The following is a 15,849-nucleotide window of genomic DNA, read 5'->3' as shown; positions in this document are numbered from 1 at the left end:
CACTATTACATCTCCTGAGCTTGTCTCAACTCAACCTGTCCTAACTCAACCTGTTTCAACACCCCGTAAGACGATGAGAATGCCACTGTGTTCTCCATAGCTAAAGCCGCCTCGATGGGGTTCAGGAATGCCTTGCTCTACTCATAAAAACCTGGTACGCACCCACGTTCGATCTAAAACCCCAAACATGGGCGGGTGGGACGTTGCCACGGTCACCCCACCAACGAGCTCGAGTGTGAGGCACCTGGAATTCGTCCCCTATGGGAATCGAACCCGGGACCTCACTGGTGCTACTTGAGTCTAGTGACCAACCGGTCAACAGCTTGTTCGCAGTACTGGGTGCGTATAAGGTAGCAGCCTCATCCCTACACGCATAGCTAGTTAGGGGCTACCTTCAGAGTGTTCGATGTTCTTTAGTGTTGATGCTTGGCGTGCTGGGTGTCCCCTTCATGAGATGGATCAACTAAAATCCATGAGCAGACACTTACATTCATCGAACCAAAATCCACGGGCAAACACTTAGCATTCATCTGATTCATGCTGACTGTGGTTTTTGTTTACCTTTAGGATCTGCAACTAGTTGTTAGATGTGTACTTCAATCCTTTGCTCCAACGACGACAATTGGTTTCTTTGTTATCGTTCCTGTTTTTTCTGTGGCACCATAGCTTGAGCTACGGGTAAGTAATTCGTTAGGTGGCTAGCCCATACTCTTCTCTTAGCTCCGGCCTTTCTCTACCTTTATTGCTCCACAATGCTTCTTTGTATGGTACGGAAAGAGTAAGCTACGTCCTTACGTTGGCAGACATGGCTATTGGGTGCTTAACACATAACACATAAAAAGAACAACATACTAACAGAAATATCCATGTGTTAGAAGGATCAATACAAAAATCTAGAGAAAATCTTCGACATGCCATTGAATAAGCCAACGTTCTTCCACAATCCACTCGTTATGAGGCCGCCATGTGGGTCCTCGTCCTACATATCAATGAGCACAGTATCATGTGATAGACACATAAACTCATGCAATGGAATGTGGTGGATTGCCCCCAAAAATCTAGGTATTAGAAGGATGATAAAAATAGCTTCTTAGAAAATATCAAGATCTTTTCAATGGTACAAGAGTACATGTGTTTGGTTGCATACCCCTGAAAGCCTAACCAAACTTTGTCCATGATCATAGTTGGGGTAGTAACAAAATTAAGGCCAAAAAAAATATTGTTTGGTTTGCAACCAAGCCAAAATTGGGGTACTAGACTGAAATTTGATGTTCGGATCTTGACCAAGCCAAAGATTTGCTAAAAGTTATGAGCATGACATGTAGGGTCCATATGTTATTATCTTTTTTTTTGTCATAGGCAATATGGGTCTTAAATTGTATATTTAATTATAAGGAGGGGAATTTGCATTCATACCATCATTTTAGATGTACTTTTCATCTATACTATCAGCTGTGTCAATGACAGGTGGGATTTGGTCCTACATGTCAGTGACACAGACTGATGGTATAGATGAAAAGTGCATCTAAAGTGGTGGTATGGATGAAAGTATTTGTTATAAGGAACATAATAGTTTAAACGGATTATTAATCGGGTTCCTATTTTGAAAGAAATTATCGTTTGAAGGTTTGTTATCAAACAACAAAAGCAATTAATGCAACCACTCTCCTGCTGGGAATGAGATCCTCTGACTTCGATCTGCAGTTGCTACAGTGATCCTCTCGCTTTGCATATTTTGAGCCGTCCGATCTAACACGAATGGCTCAGATTGGCTACCACAGTACCTAAACAATACCTATGAACAGTGAATCGATACAGTTCTGTGGATATACATGTGAATAGTAAATTTCGACTGCAACACCTTTGCCTTCAATCGCCCAACTGCAGAGGATTCAATTCCCTCCTGCTGCCACCTCAGCTACGACTTGGGCAATGACCTAGCCAAAACTTAGGTGGCCGATTTGCCTGTCAGAGTTTGGCCCATGATTTGTGCTACATAAGGCATGGGCAGGCCAAAATATCTTTGGCATAGCCAATTTTTGGCTTTGAACCAAATGGGGACCAAAATCGTTGGGCAAGGCCAAATTTTTGGTCTTGCACGTTAGGATCGAGAACCAGACAGCCCCTAATTGCCAGGCGGCCTTATGGCATGTACAAAGATACCTACACCAACTATCTATGAGAATCCACATCAGCAAAAAAAAAAAAAGAAAGCCTAGTTTTCTTAGGATAAAAGAAAGCCTATTTGGAAGAGGGAGAACATGAGGAGAGAGAATGTGTCGCCGGTTGCACGCCTTGCCCTTACCGTCCGTTGCCCACGCGAATTGCGGGGACCATCGATCAACAACTGGTCTGGACGGTGCAAAGCTGATGACCGTGACCGGATCTTGCAGGATGAAGCCCTACGCTCGGAGCACGACGACTGCGACGGAGGTTGGATGACGACGCGACGGCACAACACGAGGACACGACAAAGATGGCCATAACCCCAGCTAGAACGACTCAGATCCCATAGGATCCGCACCGCACACCGACTGTTTGGAAACAGACGGATCTGAGCTATGGTCGTTGAATCAGGCATCCAGCCACGAGTGACGGAGATGGGACGGAAGTGCCGAGTGAGTGACGGCACTGCAGCCACCGAGGGGAGGAAAGGGGTGGCTGTGGAGGTGTGCGGTGTCGGTGGAGTTCATTTTTCATTTTTTTTGTAATTGTGCAAGCAGGTAAAAACTATTGGGTTCCCCTTTCATGGCGATGCTAGGCTGCATTGCTTTTTCTCACGAAGGAGAGGAGGTATTTACTGACCTTTAGGGCCAATCTTTGCTGCCACGTATGTGGAGGCGAGCTACGTGCGCACCCCCTCACTTCCTCATTGCTAGGTGGACAAGGGCGAAGCCAGCATCAAGAGGGGTGCCTGTGCGTTTACAGTTCATTGTAGCTACAGTAAATTACGGTTCATTGTAGCTATTTTTAGTAGTGATTTTGGATTCTGTTCACCCCCTCCTCCCATAAGGTGGCATCGCCTCTGCAGGTGGGCCCATGCTATTGTCTTCCTCAATTGAGCTTCCTCGTTGTAGCCGAGCTGGCTGTGCGCAGACATCCTTCGAGTTAGGGTCAGGGGCTTTGGGGTTACCGGGAGTTCACCAGAGCTCTCCCTGGGCTTAGAGGATTGCCCAGGGTAGCAGGTCGGCCGGTGGTGGTGGCGGGGTGTGGGTAGTGCGATGAGGCGGCATAGCGTCACTGGCCGCGGGTGGCGGAGGCCCGCCGAATGGGCGGTGGTAGTGCAGGGGCGTCATGGCAAGGGTCCCAACGGATCCAGGTTAGTGTGGCGGCGGGAGATGGGAGCGAATTTGACACCGGAGAAGGAGGAGGAAGGCAGGACAGGGGCATCTCGTCGGAATCGATGAGGAAGAAGGAGAGATTGAGGCTGGCACAAGAAGCCAATCAGAGGCGGCGGTGATGATGGATGAGCTACCGTCTGGAGGTTGAAGAAGGCCTGGTGGGGTGCGCGATCTATGATTTCTGTTTGCACACGTGGGTGCGAACATGACCCGATGACCTTCATGGCCTGTTTGGAAGGTTGACATGTGGGCCTATGCGATGAGAGGCATAGGAAGTTACTAGTAGAATTTGTGGGGCCATGCTTAAAGACAGTGGGTTGTACATATTTTTTCTTCAGTTGTCTTTAGGTTATATGGACACTAGTTATAGGCAGCTGCTATCACAACCTTTGTACATGCCTTTAGTGAAGCTACCAATGTTGAGGAACCACTGCTATTGGGTGTAGTTCAGCGATCGCTCGAGATAACAATTGCACAAAGGAGACACAATATAGGGGAAAAGCTTGCTATTCTTTATTCATATGTGTTCTACAATGAAGGGTTCTATCATATATATATAGTGTCAAAAACCACTAAGAGATAAAATCGAATCTTTCAAGAGATTGAGACGGGCCCACATTCGGTTGTAAAACTTCAAGTTTCCTAACACTCTCCCTTAGGCACTTCTCACGAAATGCATATGTCTCATCAAAACTTCCCAAAAACCAGTGAAAAAATTAGAAGATAGAATACATAGCTCACGATATGGTCACACGAATTGCCTCATTAAAACCTTAATATGAGAAACTTCAGGAAAACTCATTTAAGGGAAAAAGAGTACAATCCACCCATAATGCTTCATATAACCTTCATGATTATTTTTGGGCACTTAGTCTTCTTGACTAAGATTTAATTCTTCATATCGGTATTATATGAAAATTCTCCCCTGAAATGTGCAACGCTCTAAGCCTCATCATCTCAACGTCACGAACACATCTTTCAAAATAGATGCACGGAGAGACTTAGTGAATAAATTTGCAAGATTTTCACAAGATTTGGTATGCATTACCTTTATTTCATTCATTTTATGCAATTCAAAGAAATTGGAGTTAATATGCTTTGTTAAGTTGCTTTTCACATATCCTGATTGCACTTGTGCAACACATGCAACATTATCTTCATAGATAATGATGGGGGTGTTAGTCGTGTTCAAATCACATGTCTGCTGGATATGATTGACCACTCTTCTAAGCCATGCGCATTCCTGTGTGGTTTCATATAAAGCTATTATTTCCGAGTGGTTCATCGAAGTAGATAAGACTTTGCTTTGACAATTTCCAGGATATTGCAGTTCCACCACATAGGAAAACATAGCTAGTCTGTGATTTCGCTATATGCGGGTCTAACAGATACCTAGCGTCTGCATATCCAACCAGACTTAGGTCCTGATTCTTTCTGCAGAACAGACCCAGATATTTGCTACCTTGCAAGTAACGCATAATATCCTTCACGCCCTTCCAATGCCTTTTAGTGGGCTCTGCACTGTATTATGCAAGTAGGTTCATTGCAAACGCTATGTTTGATCTAGTGCAATTAGTCACATACATCAGCGCACCTATTGCACTTAAGTGTGGAAATTCCGGTCTCAATGCTTCCCCCTCTTCTCTAGGTCTATAGGGATCTTGATCTACTTGCAATGATCTTCTGGCATGGGGGTTTTAGCGGTAAATGATTTTTTAAAACCAAACTGCTCTAACACCTTTTGACTGTAGTTTGACTGATGTATGAAAATTTCATCTGTTACATGATCTAGCTGCAGGCCTAAGCAAAACTTGGTTTTACCCAAATCTTTCATTTCAAATTCAGACTTCAAGTACATGCTTGCTTCTTCTATTTCTTCTTTTGTACAGATGATATTCATATCATCTTCATATGCAAAAATCCATCCTGAGATTTGACTGTTTTGACCCATATAGCGACTTCTTCAATTGTACACTATAAAGGTATCTATTTCTTCTATCCTAATTCGACAATGGTATTCCTTCAGGTACCTTCATATAAATGTCTGAGTCAAGGCTCCCATAAAGATATGCAGTCACAACATCCATCAATTTCATTTTCAACTCCAGGTTGACTGCCATCAAGATCAATTATCAAAAGGTAATACCACCCATAACCAGGGAATAGGTTTCTTCATAATCAATGCCTGATCGTTGAGTGAAACTTTGTGCTACTAATCGTGCTTTGTACCTCACAATTTCATTCTTTTCATTCCTCTTACGAACAAAAACCCACTAGTAACCTATTGGTTTGATGTGAGGAGGTGTGCGGCATACTGGTCCAAAAACCTCTTTTTTTTTTCAGGGACAACAGTTCAGCTGTTATTGCCTTCTGCTAGTCTTCCCAATCTAACCTCATTCTACATTTAGTGAGTGATGCAGGCTCAGGTTCATGATCTATAATTGTGGCAATTTTATTTGCGAAGTATATATCAACTATTGTGGTTGCTCTATTCCAGGATTCCCTTGAATTCACATAGTTTATTACTATTTCATCATGGGTTGCACTTTCAGGTGCTTCTACATCTTACTCTTCATCATTTCTTACTATTGGAGTATGACCCTTTAGTTTACCAGCGTCAATTTCAGCACGCGTATTTTCGCTGGTTTCTTCCTACGTGGGAAGATTCATATCTAGTATGCCTATTTCCTTATGTTTCATACCATCGTCAGGTCTCAACTGACTCCACTTATTTTTCTTTGGGGCATTTTTATGATGACTGTGGTAAGCTTTCATTTTCCACTTTCGTCAGATGTCTCCGACTACTTGGGACTTGAGGAACTGAATTTCTTATCCATTATTTATTTTGCGGAGCTCTTAGGACAAGATTAGGGGTACCTTCTTTTGGTACTTCTAGCCTCTCCGGTGCATTGCGTTCAGGCATATGCGACTTAGTCATGCTCTTCAAATCACAAAAATGATTAGGCAGATCGTTTGCTAATATCTGCAAAAAAATTTATGTACTTCATCATTTGCTTCACTAGTGCGATGATCATATGCCACAGTTCCTTCCACCTTCCAAATAATTTCCCAATATTTTTCATCCAAGGGTATATTTCCTCCCCCTAATGATGAAAAATTATTTTTATAAAAAATACAGTCAACGAAGCGAGCTGTATGCAAGATCCCATAGCGGTTCGTTGTGGTGGCAGTATTGGCACATAAACCATACATCCAAATTTACATAAATGAGAAATTTTCGAAATTACTCCTTGAACTAGTTGTATAGGTGAATGGATGTTATAAGAGGATGATCTATAATTAATGAGAGCTGCTGCATGTAAGACTGTATGTCCACAACATATAGCAGACAAATTACATTGCTACAACAACAGTCTAGCAATGAATTTTATTCTTTTTATCAGTGCTTCGGCTACTCTATTCTGGGTGTGGATGTGCGGTACAGAATATTCAACTTTAATTCCCATACCACAATAATCATCGAACGCTTTCGAAGTAAATTCTCCAGCGTTGTCCATTCTAATAGATTTCATTCGATGGCTAGGAAAATTATTCCTGATTTATATGATCTGCGAGATCAACTTTACAAAGACGTGGTTGTGGATAGATAATAGACATACATATGATCACTTTGAGGATACGTCTATTAATACACAAAATACCGAAACGGGTCAAAGAACGATTGAATAGGACCTTCAAGGTAGATGATCTTATTATTAACTTAGTAGGTACCCCGTGCGTTGCCGCGGGTGCTATTAGAAATATTGAAGTTCAGAATCCATGTGTCAAAAGAAATAACATTTTAGCTAACACAAAAGTTCACAGTGCACAGCTATAAAAGAGAGGTGAGCTCAGTTGGAAGCTGAACGTTTACAATGCTGGAATATGGTAAACTGGTGTAGGGTGACGACATGCCAGTATGTAAGGGGTATGGAACAAAACAAATTGTACAAAAATGTTCGGCCGACCACATGAATTGAGATAAAATTGAATCCTCATTGTAGCAAGTGACCTGCAAGGAAAATATAATAGTAACATGTCTCTACATCGACTCGCGTTCCCGGTGACTTAGCATATAACAAAATAAAAACCACACTCTAATTTCAGCTCTATGGAACTCTGAGCTCAACTAAAGATCTATGCGAAATTGATATGTGTATTCAAGCAAGTTCGTTAACATGCAAAGTAAGGAAAACATAAAAATGCTTATCTTTAATTGACTGGTGCCATCTGAAAAAGGCATGGAAAAATGGAGCTGCTTCCACCGAAAAGCTGAACATTGCTGAAAATTCAAGTATTTAACCACAAGGGCCAACGCTTTCTTCCAGATCCCTTCAGAGCTAATGTTTTGTTGGAGAAAAGCAAAGCCTATTAATTATGAGGGCTATATGCAGAATCATGTAAGATTTACCTATGAACCTATGTATCATACGTCCAGGATATTGATTCAACAATATGTGACTGTATTTTTAGACAATCTGGGGCCAACTGGAGGCCATCGCAAGTGCAGCACTAATTCATACGGTGCATCCAAGCAAGGTCAAAACACATAAATTGATTCATAAAAACAGTAGCATGCCACAAAATAAAGTTGCAATTCCAAAATATTGGCTCTGTTTGATTTGAAATGATCTGATTAAGTCACTGCACAACCTTGAATTGAACCATTCTATTTCTGAATATACAATACAGTGACGCTAAATTGGTTCATGAAATAAAATGGTTGTTTAAATATTCCATAAATTAGACAAAGGTTATCCTGCAAACGATTTTGAGACATGAAACCTCTCTGGTTTGTCATTGACGAAGAAGCTCCAGAGTAAAACGAAGAACAGTTTGAACGCTCACCTTGCTATGATCGGACTAAGCACTTTGCTCCTCCATTTAGACATAACTGAAATGGTGGCAATTCTAAATATGAACTGAAATAAGTTGCGAAGAAACATAGAGCAAATCGATGAAATGAATGTGCCAATAGCTAGTAATTAGCTGAAATTTTCTGTTTCCCAGACATAAGCATGGACGGAGATGTGCTCTAGTTGGCTTCTGGTGCCGGACAGTTGAAGAGTGAGGATGACGATCAGCGGACAATAGAGGCAGTTGCCAGGGACACTAGATCCGCCGCCAAAGGGTTTGTGGATGCCGGATCCGACTGAGTGACTGGGGCCTGGAGCCACCGTATGTGCAGCCCAATGCAAAATTGGTCGTAGCCACTGGACCTGCTGAGGAAGGTGTCGATGATAGCCGCTCCGGTGGGGAAGCGGACGGTGTAGAAAAGCACGGCATCCAAGGGATCGGTGCTATCGGATCTGCAAGCGGCGAGCAAGTGGGCAGGCGCCCTTGTGCGTTGATGTAAATATTGGCCTCCGAATTGAGCTCCCGGTCAAGATGGAGAGAGGAGGAGGGCGAGTGTAGCGGTGGAGAGTTGCACAACTGTAGGGCCAGAGGAAGAACCCCGGAGGACAGGGGATGCTGCGGCGGTGGGCGGTGCTGGGTAGGGGGGACAGGGGATCGCGAGAAGGGAATGGCCAGATGGGAGATGAGGAGGATGAGATTTTTCTCGAGTAGGGAACGTTCACCGGATCATGATCGAATGGAGGAATCTCTATAATTAAATTATTATCAGACTAATTTCTTGTGTATGTAAAGAGCTATTGGAATTCATCGTATATTGTAGGAGATAAATCAAAGGATATAGAGCTATTACCTTAGATTCTTGTGGATAGTGACTGTAATGCTTTGAGACATTGTTCGACAACTCAGATCAAGAGAACAATTGAATAATAATTGAGAAACTAAGTGGATAAATATTTTGGTTTATTTGTGTGATGAATCATTGATAATGTTCAAGTTGAGTTGAGCTTAGTTAGCATGTGTGTGTTGATGCTCACCTTTGATCTTGATTAACTCGAGTTGGCGGAAAATGTTTTTGGCGAGTTCATCTCTAAGCACAGGAATTTTGCACACAGCGGAAGTTCCGGTGCCGATGTTCACTTGAAGTTCCGGTGTGGGTAGTTTGTACTCGTCGGACCAATTTGTGTAGAGCAGATTTTAGGAAGAAAATGGAGATCAATGCACCAAATGGTCCGATGATGGTTATGGGAACACCGAAGAGTATCACCGGAGCATTTCTTGTAGAGAAGAATTTTTCGAAGAAAAATAGGAGTTGTTCTTATCGGAAGTTCCGATGTTAACACCGGAAGTTCCGGTGTGTCACCGCAAGGTCACGCTAGAGCAATTCTTGTAGAGATGATGCAAATGGGTGATCTGGAGGAGATAAACGCGCGGGATGGTCCGGTGATAGACACTATGATCATCGGAGCATATCACTGAACAATTTCTTGCAGAGACAAGATTTTTCAGTGCACAGTGGAGATGTACTAACTGGATGTTCCGGTGCTCAGAGGCAGTGCACACCGGAACATCCAGTGTTAATGAATTTTTTGAGATATGCTTTCAACTGATGATTTTGATTATGATCTAACTTGTGGTGAATTTGAAGAAACATGTTTGCTTGCCTCATAATGTGAAGGTGATAGATGCGACTTGGCGGTCGACGATAGGATGATCAGGGCTAATTGGGGAGCTTAGTGCCAGATGACCAATGAGGCCAGACGGAGTCAAAGATGATCCTAGCTAGACATGTGGAGGTCAAGCAAAGCATAAAAGATGGATGAAGATGGTGTGTTGATAAAGTCAAGCGAAAGGGATGCCGGTGCAAGTGACAAGGTGACCCGAGGGATTGGGAGCGGGAGAGACTTGCTGGCAGTTAGGATCGTAAGACAGAGTACACACGTCGACATCGGAGCTCTTGCTTAAGGTCTAAGCAAGTGGCGAGTCACGCTTTGAGAAGAGTGCAGAGGGTTTCACGGTTTGGCCTCAAAATCGTGGGAGGGCTGGAGGGTCACGTGGTATCATCATGAAGCTTCCATCGAGGCAAACCTAAGTCATGAAAAGGTTATGGTTGTTCGATGGATGGAGCTTGAAACGGACGAAAGCGCCCCCGGTGGTTGGTGGGAGTGCATTGGAAGGTGGTAGGTAGGAGGGGCACTGTCGGTGACATGGGAACCAAGGGTCCCCAAGTCCCGAGGCCAGGATAGCAGAATGTCACGTGGCGCCTTCCCTCAGGGACTATCTCCCCGAGGTCCGAGAAGACCAAGTTCCGGGAGAGGGCGCTCGGGGCCATAAACAGTGGTCCCCGAGTACCCGAGTTCCTCGAGGACCCGAGAAGTACAAGTTCCGGGAGATGGCGCTCGGGGCCATAAACAGTGGTCCCCAAGTACCTGAGTTCCCCGAGGACCTGAGAAGTCCAAGTTCCGGGAGAGGGCGCTCGGGGCCATGAACAGTGGTCCCCGAGTACCCGAGTTCCCCGAGGACCCGAGAAGACACAGTTCCGGGAGAGGGCGCTCGGGGCCATGAACAGTGGTCCCCGAGTACCCGAGTTCCCTGAGGACCGAGAAAAGACATATCTGGGAGAGGGTGCTCAGGGTTATGAACAGTAGTTCTCGAGCACCCAAAGTTCCACGAGGACCTGAGAAGCCCCTTGCCGGTAGACCCCACAAGGACTCAGCGGTGAGGTATCAGCTGGTGAGAGACCCGATGCTGTACTTAAGAGCAAGCGTGGCCTGTCACTTCCAACCACTCCCCCACGCCTGCTGTCAGTCCCTGCCACCGCCTGGCAGGGAGGCGTGGGGACATTTATTGCGACGGGTCCCATCGCACGTCATCCTACGTGGCTTGGAGATATCGTCGCTGGGCTCGAGGCTTATCGCCTGCCCCCCCTGCTATGTTAGGCCCGCTCTGACCGAGCGGGCATGCGGGGTGATTCGGCGGTTGCCCGGTGGGCCCCCCTCCTGCAAATGGCTAAAGCCGTGCGTAATGGGCGACAAGACCGGTCAGGACGCACTTTTCAACTCCCCGTAACATCAAGCTGCAGCCCATGATGGTTGCTTTCCATTTATGACTCATGGGGACTCGTGCCCTCCTTTCTGGGCACGTCAAGCCCCCCCGACGGTATAAAAGGGGGGTGCACCCTGACGACAAGGAGGAGGTTTTAGAAGACCGAGACAAGTTCAAAAAGTTCAACAGACGTAGACAAGCTAACAAAGTCAGGACACACGAAGCTCGAAGCGAGACCGAAGCTCTAGATTTAGACAAAAATTCTTGTAACGCAAGAGATCCACAGAGAGGCATTCCCAGAGCATTTATAGCATACACACAGGAGTAGAGTATTACGCTCCGTGCGGCCTGAACCTGTCTAAAAATCCCTCGAGCATTTACTCCACTAGCATCTGATCATCCGCCCCGCCTGCATCTCCCACACACTCTCATTTAATTCACGTACAAGGTAGATTCAGAATCATCCCCCTGACCGAATCTCAAAGGGGTCCCTCCGGATCCCCGCTTGAGGAGTTCATCCTCCGACAGGCACTTTGAGAACAAGGAAACTTGGCTCCCAACTAGCCTCTCTAGGCCTATAAATAGAGGGGTAGTGCTGTGAGGAGAAGGGAAACAAGTCATTTGAGTGCCTAGAATTAGGTTTTGGAGGAGAGGAGAAGATAGGCCTAGCCTTCGTAATATGTTAGAGTTTTTGTGAGGGAAAAATACTTTATAATCTGTCAAAATAGGGTTGTTCTTTGAGCTTAATGAAGTTTATTTTCTTGCATTTGTTCATGCTCATCTCCTTTTAGTATTCCTCTATTGGTTCCTTTGTTTTGGTTGATAGTTTCTCTTTTTCGGTGGTTATTTTCGTTTTCAGTTTTGAGCTGAAATTTTCGTCCCTTGAAAAGTTGTTCTTGTTGTTGCTAGTCATAAAATTCACATACGAGTGTATACTCATGGATCTTGAGTTCACTTGCCTCTAGATCATCAACTTAGAGAGTTTCTTTGCCCGGCGACCATCTTCTTTAGTTCCTTTACAAGTTGCTTGTTTTTTGGCTATGACTAGTGGTTGTGTGCCTAATGGAACCTAAGGTTCATTCTTTCATACACTAGATCTATGCCCTCCTTAGTTTTATCTCTTTCCTTTGTTTCTCTCAGTTTGCTTCCGTTTGTGCATTTTTGAGGAACGTTGGGTAAGAAAGGAGTATGCCATCGATTTCGAAAGAAATTTGTTGAGGCGTCTATTCACACTTCTCTAGTTGTCACTCTCGATCCTACAATAATGGAGTACCTCACCTCAACAATCTCAACAATGGTCATGGAGTTGAATCTTTCATGCAACCAATCTAAAATTGGGAAAACAAACACAGTTAGAAAATAATACTGTAAGTTTGACCTCAAGGCGGGTACGCGTGGAACTCAGAGAAAAAGATAATACGATAGAATAGACCACCTTTAAAAATCTCAGGAAAAACAATAAGAATGATATTAGCAATGTCAGCTATATTGATTGATAAATGATAATAGAGAGTTTCTGAAATGTGACCTCATAGCTCAATGAATCACATCAGTACGCAAAATTAGCATACATCAAGGAGAAGAGCACTGCAATATATCCCAGAACATGGTTTCTTAAAGAGGTCATCAACTGCACCATCCCTTGTTCCAGGTAGATGTAGTATTATTTAAAAAAAGCAAAATAAAAAAAATCAGAGCAGAGGAACACAGTCTACCGTAATTTATATAAGTATTTCTCCTTGATTTACATAATTATCTGTTCACTTGAGCAGGGGAACTGGACATCAATCAAAGCAAATGTGTATCATAGAAGAGGATGTAGATTAAGTGGAAAAAGCAGCAAGTGGATCTTCAGGAAAGCTTACTATTGCTGTCCCGGAGGAGCAAGATGGACATACGTATAAATTGTGAGCTAGGTGTGTCCATTGGCGCCAGTATTTGCAGATGATGCTGAGCGGTGATGCAATCAAGCTGTAGTCACAAATCCTAGAGCATGGAGGAAATCAAGTTGGGGGGGGGGGGGGGAAGAGTAGGAAAACAGTGGTAGAGTAAATAGCTAACCAAGCATTGACGGAGGGCGCCGAACCTCCATTGAGACCACCATAGTACGGCAAAAGTTGGTCGTAGACGAGGGCATGGTGACGCTGAGCCCTAGGACGGATGGAACCCAGGGCGGCGAGCCCATGGAGGGTGCTGCGGTCAGGTCTGCGCCGCAACAGTAGCAGGTGGTGGTGAAGGCGCATGGTAACGACGACGATGGTCGCCTGACAGTTAGAGCAGGGCGGCGGAGAGGGAGCGCTAGCGAGGAGAGAGCATCGGGGCTGGGGCTAGAGGTGCGCAGCGAGCATGCGATCGTGTCGGGGAGAAGGGATGCAGAGGCTAAGGACTGATGGGCAGAGCTGAGGGGTGGCGGATGTGGAGGTGACAGAGTCGTGCAAGTCTAATTGCAATTTGGGGATTGGGGCTTCAGGAAGGCTCGAGCTCTGGACTCTGGAAGAGGAGAGATTTCAGAATACACCACCCTGTGGGCCTAGCTCTCCATCACGATCCGGTATTGTTCGCCCGGTGAACGCAGTTGCGCCTCGCGAACTGGTACGGGAGAGGCTTGTGAGCGAGTGGAGGAGAAGAGGGAGGTGGTGGTGATTTTTGGGGAGAGGGTTTGGGGCTGTAGAGATGGTGACGAGGGAAGGGAAGACCAGTGTGGAGAAGGCAGCAGCCTTTTCCTCTCTGTGAATTGGGAGGGGCCTCGAAGCATCAAAGAGGCAGCATGCCTAAGAATGGATGGATCGAGCCGAGCGATAGATTGTACGCCTGTAATTAAATAGCGACGTGGCCGCACGAGGTGTCGAGTAGCACATGCAGGGTATACAAAATCTTTATAATTCGGGAAATTTTTTACATTTATGCCATGATCTTGTGAGTTAGTAATTATGTTTCTTATCATTCTAAGATCAGGATGACCTAATCTATCATGCCATAGGGAGAATAATTCTGCACTATGAAACACAATCTTCAAGGTAGTGAGCACTTCAGGTGCTCTAATACGAGTATAGTACAAGCCACTTCTCATGGAGGGAAGTTTTTTTCTATTATTCTCACTTCACTATTGCGCTTAGTGATGAGTAGGTGCTCCCTACCATTTTCTTCACCAGTTTTTACCTAGAAACTATTAGCGTGAATATCTTTAAAACTTAATAGATTTATTGTAGATTCAAGGTACAATAATGCTTCTTCAATGTGCAAAGTATTTCTCATAGGTAGGATGACTATGGCTCTTCCAAAACCAACTATACATTTGTCACTACCAATGATAGTCATCATTTTTCCAGAACTATTTGTAATAGACTAAAAATACATCTTTTCTCTTAAGATAGTGTTTGTGGTTCCATTATCCACAATACAGTTCCTCCATGCGGGTGTCACACATATTCTATTAAATACCGAAAAATATTGTTTGCAGCTAAGCTGGCTCTTTTAGAGCTTTCATTTATTTATTCAATCCTTCTAAATTCGCCAACTAGATAAATAGTTAATTACTCTAATTCTAGATAGAGTCAGCGAAATAAATGGCTTTCTTTTCTGCTTCATCTTTCATGGCATCTTCTATGGCAGTGGAGTAGGGCAAAGTAGAGGTATCTGCATCCTTCATTGGCAAGTATTTTACTGCCAGTATGGTGGTGTCATCAACTTCCATGTGAGATGGTTCCCTTTTAATTGCGGTAACTTTGTCCACCTCCATCCCCACTGCAATGGTGAGGTGTGCTTCTGGCTGTTCCATCTTCTTCTTCCGATATGCCTCCACAACATGCTTTGGTGCTTGACAAATTCGGGACCAATGGCCCCAAACACCGCACTTATAGCATGTTTAGTTCTGCTCACCGTATAGCTTGACTTCTTTCTTTGTCTTGCTATTATCATCACCGGACTTGACCTTGTCTTCCACCACTTTCCTTCCTCCCTTCCCCGCTTCTTATTTCAATTCTTGCGTACTTTGAAAGAGCTGTGATTGACTTCTAGACCACAACTCTTCCCTTGCGGCTGAGATAAGAAGTTTTTGTTTATGACTTCGTCATGAATTTCATGAAGCTGCAGTTTGTCAATCAGTTCAGAATACTTCTTATATTTTGATTGGCGGTGATTGCATGCAGATTCTGTCACATTCGGGTGGAAAGTGGAGAGAGTCTTCTCAATTTTTTCCTCTTCTGTGATCTCTTTTCCATAGAGAGATAGAAGTATGCAAATACGGTGCAGCGTGGAGTTGTACTCTCTGACATGCTTGTAGTCATAGAAACGGAGCCGGACCCATTCTTGCTCTGCAAGAGGCTTGATGGTATATTTAAGGTGCTCAAAATGCTCCCGCAGTGCGTTTCATAGTGCATTAGCGTTGATGATTGTCATGTACTCATCCTTCAAAGTAGGGGAGAGATGGTGGTGGAGAAAATGATGCCTGATCATTCTCATCCTCCGTGGGGACCATTGCACTACTTGTTCCTAGGCCAATGACAGCGCGAAGCCTTTTCGCTCCAAGTAGAATCCGTACATCCGATGCCCAAGTGAAATAGGTGCGGCTATCTGCACTTAGCTAAGCGAACTTCTTGTTCATGATGCC

This window comes from Phragmites australis, chromosome 14 (genome assembly GCF_958298935.1).
Source record: "Phragmites australis chromosome 14, lpPhrAust1.1, whole genome shotgun sequence".
NCBI lineage: Eukaryota > Viridiplantae > Streptophyta > Magnoliopsida > Poales > Poaceae > Phragmites > Phragmites australis.
Note: the sequence above shows the minus strand (reverse complement) of the source record.